This window comes from Pan troglodytes, chromosome 9 (assembly GCF_028858775.2).
Source record: "Pan troglodytes isolate AG18354 chromosome 9, NHGRI_mPanTro3-v2.0_pri, whole genome shotgun sequence".
Lineage (NCBI taxonomy): Eukaryota > Metazoa > Chordata > Mammalia > Primates > Hominidae > Pan > Pan troglodytes.
Window position 1 is genome coordinate 61,164,933 of NC_072407.2, and position 15,697 is coordinate 61,180,629.

Genomic DNA, 15,697 nt, shown 5'->3' on the forward strand with positions numbered 1-15,697 from the left:
CATGTATGGTCAAAGCTTAGTTCCCAGTTATGAGTGAGAACATGTGATATTTAGTTTTCTGTTACAGCATTAATTTGCTTAGGATTATTGCACTGTGGAAAGTAGTCTGGAAATTTCTTAGAGAACTTAAAACAGAGTTACCATTTGACCCAGCAATGCCATTACTAGGTAAATAGCCAAAAGAAAATGAATCATTCTACCAAAATGACACATCCTGTTGTATGTTCATTGCTGCACTGTTCACAATAGGAAATAAATGAAATCAACCCAGGTGCCCATCAATGGTAGACTGGATTAAAAAAATACTTGGTACATATATTCCTATGGAATACCACGCAGCAATAGAAAAGAATAAAATATTGTTCTTTGTAGCAATATGGATGGAGTAGGAGGCCATAATACTTGTTCACTTTTTAAATGGTAGATGTTTAATTTAATTTCCAATATTTTCTATTAGTTTGTTGAGGTTTTCTGTTTTTTTGAAAGTCAATTTTGATAGTTTATTCTTGAGGGATAACATCCATTTCTTTTATCAGTAAATATGTTGTCTTGGAGTAGTATATAATCTTCTATTATAATTCTTTTTTTCTTTTCTCTGTTTCTGTTCTCATCTCTCATACTCTGTGCTTATTTTTTTTATTTTTGCTTTTTCCTTTTTCTCTTGCATTTCCTTAAAATGACTTACCAGAAGTATGTCCCTCTCTCTCTTCTTCTCTCTCTCTTCTGCCATTTAAAAATGAACTTTTGGCTTTATATATCCTTTGCACTATGTCTTGTTCTCCATTTCATTATTTATAGCTTTCATTTTTATAAACAGCTCCATTGTTTTTTACTAGTTTACTTTGATATTCTTTTTATAATTATTTGAATATTTACTTGGCCATTTTCGGTCACTCTTTTAAAATTGAGTCTTTTAAAACATCTACTCTTTTAAATTCACTGAGATTTTGGTTTTGGCCATATTCAGGAACTTGCATTTATAAAAGCACCCTCAAATTCTTGAAGGTTTCTTTAAAATTAGTTACACTATTTTTTCTTTTACTCTTTAACAACACAATTTCCAACATAATATTAATACATTCACTGCTAAACCTCTCACACTTATTGTTTATATTTCCCTTGAGAAACACATACTGATCTTGCCATGAAGTTTGTGGCTTACCAGAATGGGATCACAAGTCTCTTTCTTTCAAACCCATGAGTCTAACACTACATAAATTACCCAGAATGCTACCAAAAATTTAGTTACTTCATTCTATTTTGTGGGCTTCTGGCTGTAAAGACATTGTTGCTCTTTGAGTAGGCTGATATCCTGTAGCCTTGGGAAAAGGCAATGTCTCATTAATGTTTGTATTCACTAAAGTATCTTGCCCAAGCCCTGGATGGACAGATCCCATCACCCTGGTAGTGAGTATAGTACCCAATAAGTAGTTTTCTAACCCAGCCCCTTTCCCTCCACCCTCTAGGACACTACAGATTCTAGGTGTCTGGTTAAACAGTAGGCACTAAAAATTAGAGAAATCACAGTTAAATTTACTTTGAGCCAAGTTTAAAAATTTAATCCTAGCAACACAGACTCAGTACAACCCAGAATGTGTTCCACAGGAGGTTACATGGGGCACAGTATATATAACAGGGGGATATGTGTGGCCCAAGAGGTGAGAGAAGCAGGGAGAGAAGCAATTCTTGCAATCTTTTGATTCTGCTGGGTGCTTGGTGATGCTATATATAAAATAAGGTAAATGTGCAGTTGAGTGGGTAGAAAGAAAGGTGAGGCATCTTAAGGCCTGGTGGAGGGTGACTAATTTCATCCTGTCTTTGTTCTGTATCTAATAAGCAGGTTTATAACCAGTATCTGTCAGTGAAACATTTAACAAACTCCAGTTACACAGGCAAGTGGTCAGCAGTAGCTTATAGGCCTAGGTTTTATTATCCATGTGCCCAACTGCAGCCATCGTAGGCCACTGTTAAAATTTTCTTTTGAATTTTCATTTTTCTGATAATTGCAATCAGTGGGAGGTGAAGAAAAAGTTCAAGGGAATGATCTGATCTTTCACCATCCTATACAGGATATGACTGACAACATGGATTCATACACAAATGTATATCATATATTCTCCAAAGCTCCTCAAAAATCACAAGAAGTTTTGAAAAATTGTGAAATCATAAACTGGAAACAGATACTCCCTTGGAGGAGTCTGAAGAAATGGGCTAGCAGTAGTGCTTCTCAAATTGAGTCTTCAACTAATACCATCAGCATCCATTCATTCATTCATTAGTTGAATTAGCATTCAACTAATACCTTTAGCAATACCATTACATTGTGAATGTAAATTCACAGAAACTCTGGGGGATGGGAGAGGTAGAACAATCTGTGGTGTGACAAGGACTCCATCTGATTGTGGTGTAAACTCAAGTCTGAGAATTATTAAGCATTGATGATTAATCAGGTGGGAGCAGTGTAAGTCGAGAACATCACGTCTGACAATATTGCTTTCTTGCCTTTCTTCCCAGGTTTTCAAGAAAGTTTAGGTGAGGGGATAAGAGCAGCTGCATTTTCAAAGTCAGTGAAGGTAGAGCATTCGAGAGCATTCCTCTGTATTATGGAAGATATCCTGAAGCTCAATGCCTGCAATAAAAGCAAGCTTGGAAGTAGGGATGAGATAGGCCACCCAGATGATGAATTTGAGAGGTACAAAAACAGGTGCTTATCATTTATAATTGCTATTCCTTGTACTTTTTTGTAATTCACATTAATCAGTTTTGGAATAAAGAGAGGATGAATTCCTTTCTTGTGATGAATAAAGGTTGTCAATGGTCAAAATACGCAACTTTGCAATGGTAGGTCTTCAAACAAGAGGAGTGCCTGGGATCTCTTCTTTTTGTTTTCTATAGTGAAACTCCCAACTTTAAATATGCCAAGCTGGGTGTCTCTTATTCTGGGCTGGTAAATGACAACTGGAGGCGAGGGAAGAATGAGAGGAGCCTTCCTTACATCAAGCGCTGCATAGGAGCCATGCCAGCAGCCTGTATCCTGGGTCCACAGGGGGTGCTGGTCTCATGGATAACCATGGACCCTTCTTGTGAAGTACGAATGGCCTACAGCATGAAAAAATACCGAAGGACAGGCAACATAACATAGGTGAACATGAGATTCACGAAATATCTGCGTCATAAGAATATTCCATTTTACCTCTCTGTGCTGGAGGTAAATAAAGGCACCCACACATTTCTGGTGAAGGTCGGTTCCTTTGTGGCCACCTGTGAGTGGCACCAATGGACCTGCTAACCACAGAATCTAGTTCCATTTTAGACAATGAAGGTGCTTTGCAATCTTGGGCAAGCCATCTCTTAATATTAAAGCAGACACCACTGAATAGCTTTCTTCACTTACAAATGTTGATTGAGCATTTATTATATGCCAGGAACTATTCTTACATGGAGACTTGATGTTAAAAAACACAGCCATGCTGTTGAGGAACTTACAATCCAGGCTGGAGGTGGGAAGCGGGGAATATAGTCTTTAAATATGCATAAGTGTTGTAGGGAAGGAAGGGGTTACCAGTAAACATGTAACTAGAAAGCCAGGCTCAGTTCTTATCTCTGGGAATCAGAACTCTTTATGAAACTTGGAAGATAGAATCTACTATCTAGAAGATAAATGAAGGACTTTAATAAAATTGTCAATAAAGTACACCTAATCTATATGGATACTTTATTTTAAATAAATACCCCATTTATGGATTTATGAGGCAATGGCTCATAAATGGAATCAGCTTCTTATTTTAGTGACTAGCTAGGTATTAAAGGTAAAGCCTAAGACAAATGGCTTTCCTAGGCTACCTTTCATCATTGTTATGCAGAAAAGAATCTCCAGAGAATCAAGTGGGCTGGGCTTGGGGCCTCTGCTATGGAAATGACACTTGTTGTGCCTCCTTTCTCCTACTCTTTCTTACTTCCTTGTCATTAGCGAAGCACAGCACAGGGCAAGGTGTTGCCTGCGAGTATGGTTATAAGTTCAGCGTCTGGTGTTTGCAGCACTGCTATCTTAAGGGGTCGGGGCATTCCTGGGAGAAGTGACCACTAAGGTGAGGACTGGAGAGTGAGTAGGAGTGAGCCAGATAAAAAAAGCAGAAAATTCAGATGATGGAAAGGACACGTGCCAAGCACTATCATAAGAACTTTCTAATTAAATACTTATATTACAATTCTGAATCCCTGATCTTAAAAAAGAATTACACTTCACAAACAAAATGTGGCTTCCTTTGGCTCTGCTCTGTCACCCTGCCATTGGAACTTGGATTACTGTGAACATTGCAGCTATAGCAAAAAAAAAAAAAAAAAAAAAAAAGCATTTTCATTCTTTCTGATAGTCTAGATTTAAAAAAACAAAGGAAATCTTAATGGAGTTGGCTTTGGGAGTAAAGTCTACCAGTATTAACCAACACCTATCCTCATCTCTCCATAAAAAGTAAGCCTCCACAAAATTGAATGTTTATATTTGATGTGATTTTAAAGTGTGCAGTTCCAGCAATTAAGGAATTGTGTAGGTCATGGAGCTTTAAAAAAAACTCCAATTCATCTTAGAAGGCCGTGGTAGATCTGTTACATCTTAGTATGAATTGGTCAAATCAGATTTCTAAACTAAGACCTGGCTGATTTGGTACATTGACTGAAATGAAAGCATGGTCTGAAAAAGAGAAGAAACATGTCATTTGGAATTTCAAAGGGTGGAAAATTCTTACATAAAAAATAAACTCGGGAACTTGGGGTAATGTGAAAACAGCTATATTTTTCACTCAACATGCAAAAGCTAATACAGATGACAAAAGAAGACAAAGCGAATAAAATTTGCCTATTTCAAAATGGTGCCTCGGGCAGGTCCTGTATCCAGAAGAGGATGTTCATCCAGGGTGTGGGACTCAGGTCATCTTAGCACTGTCCAGCTGGCAGCTTCCCTCCTCTGTCCCTTCCCTGAATGCAAACCAGCTTCCCTTACGTAGCACTTCATGGCCCTGTTACGATAGTGATTCCCAAACCTTAACATGCACTTGGATTAGAAAAACAACAAGAAAGCGTGGGAAAGAGGAAGGAGGATTTCTTAAATAGAGCACAAGGTAAGTCCAAAATTATCAGTAAACACAATACAAATGAATGGGGTAATTTTCTTATTAAAATATATGTTTTTCACATTGAGTTAAAAACAAAGTCCAAGAAGCATGCATTAATCTGGCCATCATAACAAAATTTCATAGACTGAGTGGCTTACACAACAGAAATTGATTTCTCACTTTTCTGGAACCTGGGAAGGGACATGACAAAGATCTAGCAAGGTAAGTTTCCTTCTCATTCCTCTTTTCTCAGCTTGTTGATGGCTGCAATCTCAGAGTGCTGGCATCTTGTCTCTAAGTCTAGAGGCTCCTGGTCCCCCTCATGATCATCACCTATCAGGGGCCAGCACTGCTGATATAGAAGCTAAAAAGAAATCATTTAGGCAGTTAATGTGGGTAAGGGAGTTTTCGGTAAGATTTTTCTTTTAATAAAAAACCAGCCCCCATATAATTCATTTTCTAACCAAAATCAGCCTGAAAAATCAAGCCTCAAGCATAGATAAGCAAGCCAAAAGCTTGCATAAGTAAATGCCGGCACCTATGCCAATAGAAAAGGGATACCTGGAAGCCAGGCATATTCAACATGGAGGTTTCCTCTTTTTTTTTTTTGAAGGAGTCTGGCTCTGTCACCCAGGCTGGAATGCAGTGGCACGATCTCGGCTTACTGCAGACTCTGCCTCCCAGGTTCAAGCAATTCTCTGCCTCAGCCTCCTGAGTAGCTGGGATTACAGGTGCCCACCACGCCTGGCTAATTTGTTTCATATTTTTTTAGTAGGATGGGGTTTCACCAACTTGGCCAGGCTTGTCTTGAACTTCTGACCTTGTGATCCACCCTCCGCGGCCTCCGAAAGTGCGAGTATTACAGGCATGAGCTACCGCACCTGGCCTCCTCTTTTCTTTTCTTTGTCTTCACCTGTGCAGGCGACATGGCACCTGCCAGGTAGAGACCCCATCTGCATAATAAAAGTTTGGGGTGGTATGGCCAGCCTCTTCATGCATCACCTAAATGGCACATCTGGCACAACCAATCCTCTGAGCCCTATGTAAATCAGACACTGCCTCCTCAAGCTCATCTATAAAACCAACCGCAACTCGCCCCAAACCCGGAAACCTGCTCAGATACCCTTTCAATGCACGAAGAAACTCTTCATTCTTTTGCCTATTAAACTTCCACTCTTAAACCCACTCCTTTTGCATCCACATCTTCAATTTCCATAGTGTGAGACAACAAACTTCTGACATTTCCCTAGACAAATGATGCTGCTTCCCTGCCATCTCTAGCCCAAGTGCCAAATGGCATCTTGTCACTTTAGCCTGATGAATGCCACGGCTGCCACCATGCTGCTTAGGACAAACAAGGACACAAAGATGGAGTAGGGACGGGTTTATTAGAGAGGCTGCAATAAAAGCATATCCTAGGCAACTTTCCACTTCTTAACTTCTGTCGTTTTCAAATTTAAACGTGTTTGTTTTGTTTTGTTTTTATTTTAACAGTTTCTATTTTGGCCCAAAGACTGCTCTTTGTTTTCCTGCTATGACATATTTACTGTTTTTTCTAAAGTCTTTTCCAACGTTTCATATAGGAATTAAGAAGACAGATATGTGTTTGGTCCACACCTTGATCCCCTCTTCACCTAGAATTCTCTTTACTCTTTCTCCAAGGAAGATTCCACCTCCTGTTCTGCCAGTTCCCTCATATTTGCCTCATACAGTTGCCCGTGTAGGCAGATGAACCCGGGCCAGTTTTACTTTACTATGGACACTACCTCCTCTGAAATAACATCTGAGTCTTGGGATTTGCATATGAAACTTCCCTTGACACAGCAAACAGTCTTTCCTTTTACCTTCAGTAAAGGCATCCACTTGGGAGAATGGACAGCACTAAAATTCCACAGATTTCAAAACCAAACCTGCTGTGCCTTTCTAGAGTCCTTGGAATGAAGAAGAGAAAGTAGGTTAGAAGGGATGATTTCCTCCTTCCTTCCTCACCCTGAAGGAGCTCCCATTTTTAAAGGAAAAAATTGGGGACAGTCCAAAAGAAACTCTTATAAATCAAGCCTTGCCGTGCCACCATGAGAAGGGTAACCTGCATGCCCAGGGGTGAAATTTTTATATTTTTGTAATGATGTCCAAGGTCAGCCCTGTGGATAACAAAAATATTTAAAAACCTATAAGGGTGCCAACCTTTTAGAACTGTGTGTCTTCACAAGGACCTACCAAGGCCTAGAGATCACAGCACCCCACTAGCAGCCATCTCCAAAGGCTCCCACCTGCCCCAACCAACACACACACAGACGCACACACACACATAAATGCACACACACACACATCCTCCTGCTATCCTTTGGCCCTAGATCTCACCTAACTTTATTCTAAATCTTGATCTCCCTGTGCCCCCAAACTCATGTGTTATAGGGCCTTGGTAATCCCTTTGTAAGCATATTCCCTGACTTCATAAAAACTATTTATGAAACATATATCTAAGGTAAAACTTTTCATTTCATGCTAGATCAGCAGTCTTCTTATTACAATTACAAACACTGAACTTTTTAGTTGCTTGGAAAATATATTGAAAAGGAATTATTATTCTTGTATAGCCATAGATTATCCCTGGAAAAGTATTGATTGCCTAGAAAATGAGTGAAAATTGTTTCCCCATATACATTTTTTTCTTTTGAAAAGGATATCCTGTAGATATTCAAGAGATACTGCTTTTTAAAAGGGGAAATTGCCCCCACTATGGAGTCTTATTAATTCACTTATCCATCAAGTTCTCTTATTAACTTAATTATCCATAATATTCCCTTAGTAATTTTTATTCAATCACTAGTATTTGTTTCTAATGCTCATAATTGAACACAAATTTCTTTACTATTATATAAAATAAAGTACCAGTTATTCTCCATTTTCTCCTGTACCCCAATAAGACGACATCTTCCAATAGATTCATTTCCCTGTTCTGCTGCCTCCTCACATCCAGATGAGTGTGCTAAGTGAGACAAATGTTTTTATTCTTCTACCATTCATCCCCCTGAGACCAATCTCTGGCTGTTTTAGTTCCAGATGGTCAGAATTTCCCTTGCAGTGTGTCTCTTCTATTTAAAGAACCCTTCTTTAAAGCTTTTATTACACTTCCTGGAGAGCCTAACATTGTCCATTTAGAGTTAACTTTCTACATAAAATTGGCCAGATTGTTTTTAACTCACTATTGTTTCCTCTTTTTTTTTTTTTATCTGCTCTTATCTGAGATCTCTGTTCCTATTTGATTAGTTAAAATTCTTTCTCTAGGCCGGGTGCAGTGACTGACGCCTGTAATCCCAGCACTTTCGGAGACCGAGGCGGGCAGATCACGAAGGTCAGGAGATCGAGACCATCCTGGCTAACACTGGGAAACCCTGTCTCTACCAAAAATACAAAAAATTAGCCGGGCATTGTGGGATGCCTGTAGTCCCAGTTACTCCGGAGGCTCAGTCAGGAGAATGGCGTGAACCTGGGAGGTGGAGCTTGCAGTGAGCCAAGATCGCGCCACTGCACTTCAACCTGGGCGACAGTGCAAGACTCCATCTTAAAAAAATAAAATAAAATTCTTTCTCCAATATTTCCTGGCTGTAAATATGCTACTGATATAATATGTGAAGACTTTCAAAACCACAAATATATTTATTTGACCCTCAGAAGAATATAATTTCTGCAGCCTTATAAATACACAAATATTTTTCTTTTACACTCAGGGGACTGATGCCCTATGAATCCACATTTTAGGATGACCAAATTTAATTTTTTCCATTTTATACATAAGGAAACTGAGGTGCAAAGAAAGAAGGTAACCTTGAACCTTCATTCAAAGTCACAAAGCTAATAAGAAGTGGATGACTAGCGATGAGGGCTTCAGGTTGAGATTAACAACCAACATCACAGGATATAATAGGGTTCAACCCAACTTCAAGTTCATAAAATGAATGGACATTCCCTGATCTTCCCTCCACTCCCACCCCCACCTCAGAGGATTTCAGGATGTACAGGGTAAAGCTGTCTCCCTCCACCCCCAACCGTTTCTCAGTCAGTGTGGGGTGTTAAGAACTCCTCACTGCCCCTCTTGAAGCTTACATTCTGGAGCAGGGAGGCAGAAACTAAACCAAAAATTAAAAAAACAAAAACAGTAAACATATTTCCTATAAACTCAGGTGTAGTATATGAAAAACAACACATGATTTGACGACAGAAGATGATGGAGGGAGAAAGAACAACAAATAAATAGGAAAAGAGGCCTCAGATACGAGCAGACAAAAAGGAGAGGAAACAGGAAGGGGTTAGGACGGGCCTCCACAAAAGACTGGCATTTGACAGACAGCTGCAGAAAGAAGGAATAGAGAGCCAAGCACATACCAGCGGGTTAGGGTTGCAGTCTGAGAAAGCACTCCAGGAATCACCCAAGATGGTCCACTAGGGTGAACAAAGGACATACTTGAACCAGCATTTAGATTCATCTTCATCTAAAAAATAAGAAATTAAGTGTGCCTAATATTTATTTAACATGTTAATTACAACAGAATATATATATACACACACATACATATATAGTTGATGCTCAATTTGTTAAAAATTTGGTATGTAAAATTAAAGCTCAGAGATTACTCTTGCGTACGGCAATAAGCTCCTGAAAGGCAAGGATAGATTTCACCCCTCTCTGTATTTTCAGAATCCATCGAATTGTGTGGAACAAAATAGGTATCAGTAGTATTTTGGGGGGTGGGGGAAGATCGAAACCATGCGGAGCACCGGAATTCTGTGTAAATCATTTAAAAAAATCTCCTCTGCTTTACAGCAGAGTCCCTTTTCTTTTGTATTTTTAGTTGCAACTAGCCCCATGCCTTGTAGATGACCCCTAAGAAATGAATGGGTGAATGAACGCGTGGACAGCAGGATGGATCAGTGAGTGAGGAGCAGTGATTCGCAGGACCTGCATGCATTGAAATCCTGACAAAGCAGCCTCTGCAAAATAAGAGACCTTAGGCTTTGGTGTCTGACAGAAGTTAAAATTATTCAAGGGCTGTCCTTGGGCAACTTAGTTGAGGTTTCCTAATCTATGAAACAGAAAATGATTAAATAGAAAGACGATTGCGAAAAAACCTATGGAAGGTGCGAAAGCAGGATGCCTGGCATTGAGAGACGCTTCACACCTGTTATCTCTCTCCCTATTCTCTCTTCACTCCTACTCCCGCCCGGCAGCTCCCCGCTGTCAGCACCAGAAATACCCGCTAAGAATACGAAAAGCAACGCTGGCCTTACACCGTGACGCTTTTAAAAACTCTAAAAACCCAGCGTGACGGGGGGTAGGTTTGCCTAAAGACAGGTGAGGCAGCCTTAGTTAACTGAGAAGGTTAATTGACAAAGAGGGTTGAGCCACTATGAGCCGAAGCAACCTTGGACTAACAGGTGTATCTTCAGCCAACACATGTTCCAGCATCTCCCACGCCCATCCCTCCATTTAGCACCAAAAATGCAGCCTCCTATGAGAATGGGAAGCTTGGCGAGGTGGTCAGCTTTGGCTTTCATGGAAGCTACCATTGGCTTTCATTGATGTCAACCCATTAAGGGAATCTTCGAGTCCGAGAACGGAAGCTACCATTGGCCTTAATGGATGTCAATCTTCACCTCCCGCTTTTCTTCCCTGCTTCTTTTCTCCTCCCTATACCAGTAGGTTAGTTCTCTGGCGCCATCAGCTGGCAGCACGCGGGAATATACCAAACGCGGAAACGCGCCTTCGCCTGCCCTGAGTAACTGCAAATCCAGGGCTGAGCGAGGTTTTTAAGCGCTTGGCTTGTGTACTCAGGGCGGTGCTAAACGGGGGCTGCCTGCGCGGATCCTTTTCCCACAAGATGCAAGTAAAAAAGCACCGCTGACGCCCTGGGAGGGTCACAGAGAGACAGGCGGGGCGGTTGACCAGCTGAATGGACTCACTTCTAAGAAATGCAAATTACCGAGCCACAGTCCAACCAAAGGTATCAAAACAGGATCTCTACCGATGGAGCTCAGCGATATGTGTTTTGACCAGCTCACAATAAGATTTTCATGCATCATACATTTTGCTTGAGTTTCTCAGGTAGTTTTGTTGATGTCCGGATTTGTTAAAAGCTGCAGATTACTGGGCCTCACCCCAGACCTATTGAACTTAAATATATTTGGGTTCCCAGAATCCCCATTAAAACAAACAAACAAACAAACAAACAAAACACCTATCCAAGTGATACGGTTGAACTTTAAAGTAAAGAGAATCACAAACTGGCAGATCTCTTTAATTTATACTTAGGGAATGGAGACTTCCCCCACCCCCACCAAGAGGGAAAGGAATTTGCTCAAGGTCTCCCTGCAAGATCCTAAGAAAACGTGAAGCTCTAAGGTTAAAATCCTACCTGACACCCTTTCCCTCCCCCAACTAGTCCTGTGACCTCTAGCAAATTATCCTGTCCTAATCTGTGAAATGGGATCAACAGTCACACCTACCTCAACGGGTGACTGTGAATATCAAAAGAGACCAAAATGAGTCAACTACCAAGCACTGCCCCACTGGAGGTAGACATCGAACTAAATCTTGATCACTCTATCCCCCATTCATCTCTGAGTACCACTGTATGAGGATGGAAGTGAAGTCACCCAGCCACATGTTGGTCCCAAACCATGTAAACCTCCACACGCAGCTCAGTGAATATTTCTTTACTTGAAGAGTAAAGACTCCAGACTCCTTGGAGCCTCTGGAGTCTGGAGGTGGATGTTACCATCCCCATGAGTGCATTGTCTTCCTAAGATAGGATGGACTACGGGGTCTATATGGGAAGTGTTAGCTGCCAGTACTTCAAGGCTGGTTCCTAAGCTGTTGCTGGAGGCTTAGAGACCCCGTTTCAGCTATCTATCAATAGGGGCAGATTGTTAGCAGGAGTGAGTGAGGTGAGCCCACTATGAACCCACAGGAGGACAGGAAAAAAACCATCTCATCTAAGCTTTCACATACCCCATTGCAAGCTCCATTATGTGGTGCCCAGGCCCTTATGTCTAACACATCCCCAGAAGCCAATTCTCCTCAGTCCTTCCTGCCACTTCTGCCATTGTACATCCAGACAGTTCCACTCTTTTCTTCTGTCAAACTCCTACTCATCTCTCATCCATCAAGTCCAAATATAAATCTCATTCTCTGTGATATACTCCCAAGGTAGAGGCAGTGGTGCCTTCCTCTATATTCCCAGAACATGTTGTTTGCAACTCTAAATACAGACATCAGCCTACTGTTAGAGTTTAGAAGCATCTTTTAGGGGTTCATGAAGGAATCCCTTTCCATAAACACTGGCCTTACTCCCTAACTTCACCAGACCTGGCCTTAGTGCTTGATCCATTCCCACCTCACCCGACCATGTGAGGGCTTTTCTTCTTTATGGGTTTGACTACCACAAAATGACCCAACGACCAGTTACTTGGCCAAAAGTATTCTCATCACATTTATAATAAAATCCAGCCAACAAGATGCTTTGTGCCAAGGGAATGTTCTTTTTCAGGGCAAACACTCTGTCCTCAGGGATGCTGGACAACTTCCACAGCCCCATGTAAGCATTAGCTGAAAGTGAGGCTTCCTTGGTGGCTCAACAGATTCCCTGAGCATCCCTACCCTGTCACTGATATCAAATTTCAGTGGATTGCATCCAAGCTCTCAGATCATAGCTGCAAAAGGAAAATCAAAGCTAGAGCTCTGCTCTGGACCTATAGCTCTAGGTAGTTAGTTTCTCTGTGAGGGTCACTTTTATACTTAAGGAAGAAATGGAAGATTGGTACTAAAAATGACATCAGGTTACTTATTCCAATTGTGTGGTTCAGCTGTTACTCCAATGATGAGCAAATAAAGAGGAATTAGAAGCATAGCTATTCCTAGGCTCAAGGAGCAGGGAAGCTCTGGAATTGGTGTACAGCAGTGCCGCTTGGAGTACCATTACAAAGGGATAAGAGTGGTTCAATGGGAGGTAAAATACAGGGCACCTAAGACACAGGGAATCTGGGAAACAAGGCAGGCTTTTGTATTTATCATTTGCCATGATCTCTCTCTGTGAACTTTCTTCTCCCTTTTAATTTTCCCTGTACTTTAATTATATTTCTCAGGCCTGGTGCAGTGGCTCATATCTGTAACCACAGCACATTGGAAGGCTGAGGCAAGCAGAGCACCTGAGGTCAGGAGTTCGACCCCAGACTTGCCAACATGGTGAAACTCCATCTCTATTAAAAATACAGAAAGTATCCGGGCGTGGTGACAGGCACTTGTAATACCAGCTGCTCAGGAGGCTGAGGCATGAGAATCACTTAAACCCAGGAGGTTGAGCTTACAGTGAACTGAGATTGTAACACTGCACTCCAGCCTGGGCAATAGAACAAGACTCTGTCTCAAAAAATAAAATAAAATAAAATAATTCTCAGTTAATGGCCAACATTACCATCATAAGTCCTAGTTTCCCTCTCTTTCTCCTTTTGTGTGTCTTTTATTTTGATCTATGCTCTTCTCTCCCAAGTTCAGCCTCTTGCCCCTTCTTAAGGCTCTCTGGGCATTCACCCACATGTGTTGAGTGTCCACTTCTCTCCTTATTTTTCAGTTGGAATGGATTAGTATCTCCAAGTCAACATATCAAAAGTAGAATTACTGACACACTCATCACTCCTGGCACACACAGCATCTCCTTCCTCAGACTTCCCCATATCACTTAATGCAGACTTTATCTTTCTAGTTGCTCAAGTCAAAAGCCCAAGAATCATCATTGAGCTCTCTTTTTCTCTTATTTATGGAAAACCCCATTCACAAGCCAATTCCATGGGCTCGCCCTTCAAAATAAATGTGGAATTCAGCATTTTCTAACACCTCCACCATTACCGTCTGAGGCTGGGCTCCGACATCTTTGCAATCCTGGGATATACTCTTAGCCACCTTCTCCCTTCCACACCTCCTATTGTCCTCCTAGAGTTTGTCCCCAACACAGCTGCCAGAGAGATTTTTAAAAATATGTCAGGTTATATTACTCCTTGCTACAAATCCTCCATTTAAAATAAATTTCATATTTATAACAAAATCCAGACTTCTTCATATGGCTGACCAGGTGCTTTATGCTAATGGAATGTGCAGATGCTCCTCCCTAAGGAGCACTTTTTTCCAGGGAAAATTCTCTATCTCCAGTGATGTCAGAAACTTTCGACAATACTATTCTCTACCACCTCTTGCTTTTCACAGCTTTTTTCCTCCAGATTCTACAATGAAAAGAAGATCAAGTCTCCTTGTGCAATGATTTACTCTCCGATGCATATTAGTGCCAGTCATGTGCACTGCTTTCAGATGATTTAAGAATAACAGCGATTTGAGAAAGCTGTCTTTACGTTTTCTCTTCCCTTTTTCTGTTTGATATTATTTTTACAATTACACTTCTAAAGTTTGCTCTTTCCAAACACCACAAGACCCATGTAATTTAAGCAGTGATTTCAGGAGTCTCTGTGTATTTTACATTAAGTTCAGAAACATGCTCATGATTCCACCAAAACTATCAACTTTTACATAAACATCTGTCCTTCTATGAGTTACAAAATAATTTTCACCATCATCTATTAATCCACCATCTTCTCCCCTTCTTTGACCAACTTCTCAAAAATAACACTCAATACTGAAGGCATCTCCTTCTATTCATGTTCTTAGACAGTAAGACGTTCTGTTCTTAAACAGTAAGATGTTTTCTCAAGCCCCATGCAAAGCACTTACTTGATTATCACTTTGGAGATACCCAACTCTGGAGTCTTCATCCGAAGGGTAAAGTTCCACACCCAGTAATACGCCTCCTGGGAAACAGGCCTAAATACTCTTCATCTGAGGGGTAAAGTTCTGCACCCAGTAATGCGCGTCCTGGGAAATAGGCCTAAGCAGTGCTGGCCCCTTCCTCGTCCAGGCTGGCATTGTCTGTGTTCGCCAGCCCCTCCACGAAGTTGGATCATTTGCGGAGCAGGCCAAGTCTCTCTAGACCTCACGCAGACGCGGGTGCAGCCTGCTCTGCGACTTGCAGTCAGCTGGAAGCTGGGCCTCTGCATCATCAGGGTGGAGCTCTCTCTGCTGCTGCCGCTGGATCGCGCCTGGATGCACGTCCCGCCACCGCCGCCGACCCACCAGCGGCAGAAGGGCAGCAATGGCCACACACCGAATCACCTTGGCGGGCTATTCCCCTTGCAGCTCTCCTCAGCGCGCTGCTCCCACTCGCAATCAAAAGGCGGAAAAAGCGCGAAACCGCCAGGCATCTCCCATACCCACCCGGCTGCCGCGCAACCCCTCCTTGGCTTCCACTGGGAGACAGGGGACGCCGATGAGCAGGAAGAAGCAGGGCAGTGACTGCTTAGTTTATCCTGGTACGCGGGAACTGGCTGTGGACCGAGTGGTTCGGGGGAGGGGATCGCTGGGACCGGGATGGGTCATCTGGACAAATAGGGAGGGTGGGCGGGTGGGCGCGCAGTCCCCTCGGCCTGGCCGTCTGACCCGCCCGCGCGCGCGTGCGCCCAGGCGTGCACTCTCATCCCTTTTCCTC

General features: G+C 41.9%; 1 protein-coding gene across 4 annotated transcripts in view; it reads right to left on the reverse strand.

Annotated features, from left to right (window-relative positions):
• Positions 1–15,457, reverse strand: part of GLYATL2 (glycine-N-acyltransferase like 2) — a 71,617-nt gene extending 56,160 nt beyond the window's left edge. For 2 of the 4 annotated variants that reach the window (XM_063784056.1, XM_063784055.1), the window contains exons 1-2: positions 14,887–15,281; positions 9,498–9,604 (exon numbers count right to left, since the gene is read on the reverse strand). The gene's annotated coding sequence lies outside the window, so the exon portion shown is untranslated. Of the gene's footprint in view, positions 1–9,497; positions 9,605–14,886 lie in introns of all 4 variants that reach the window. The other 2 variants (XM_016920934.4, XM_063784057.1) reach the window with 2 other exon arrangements.
• Between the last annotated feature and the right edge of the window lie 240 nt (positions 15,458–15,697).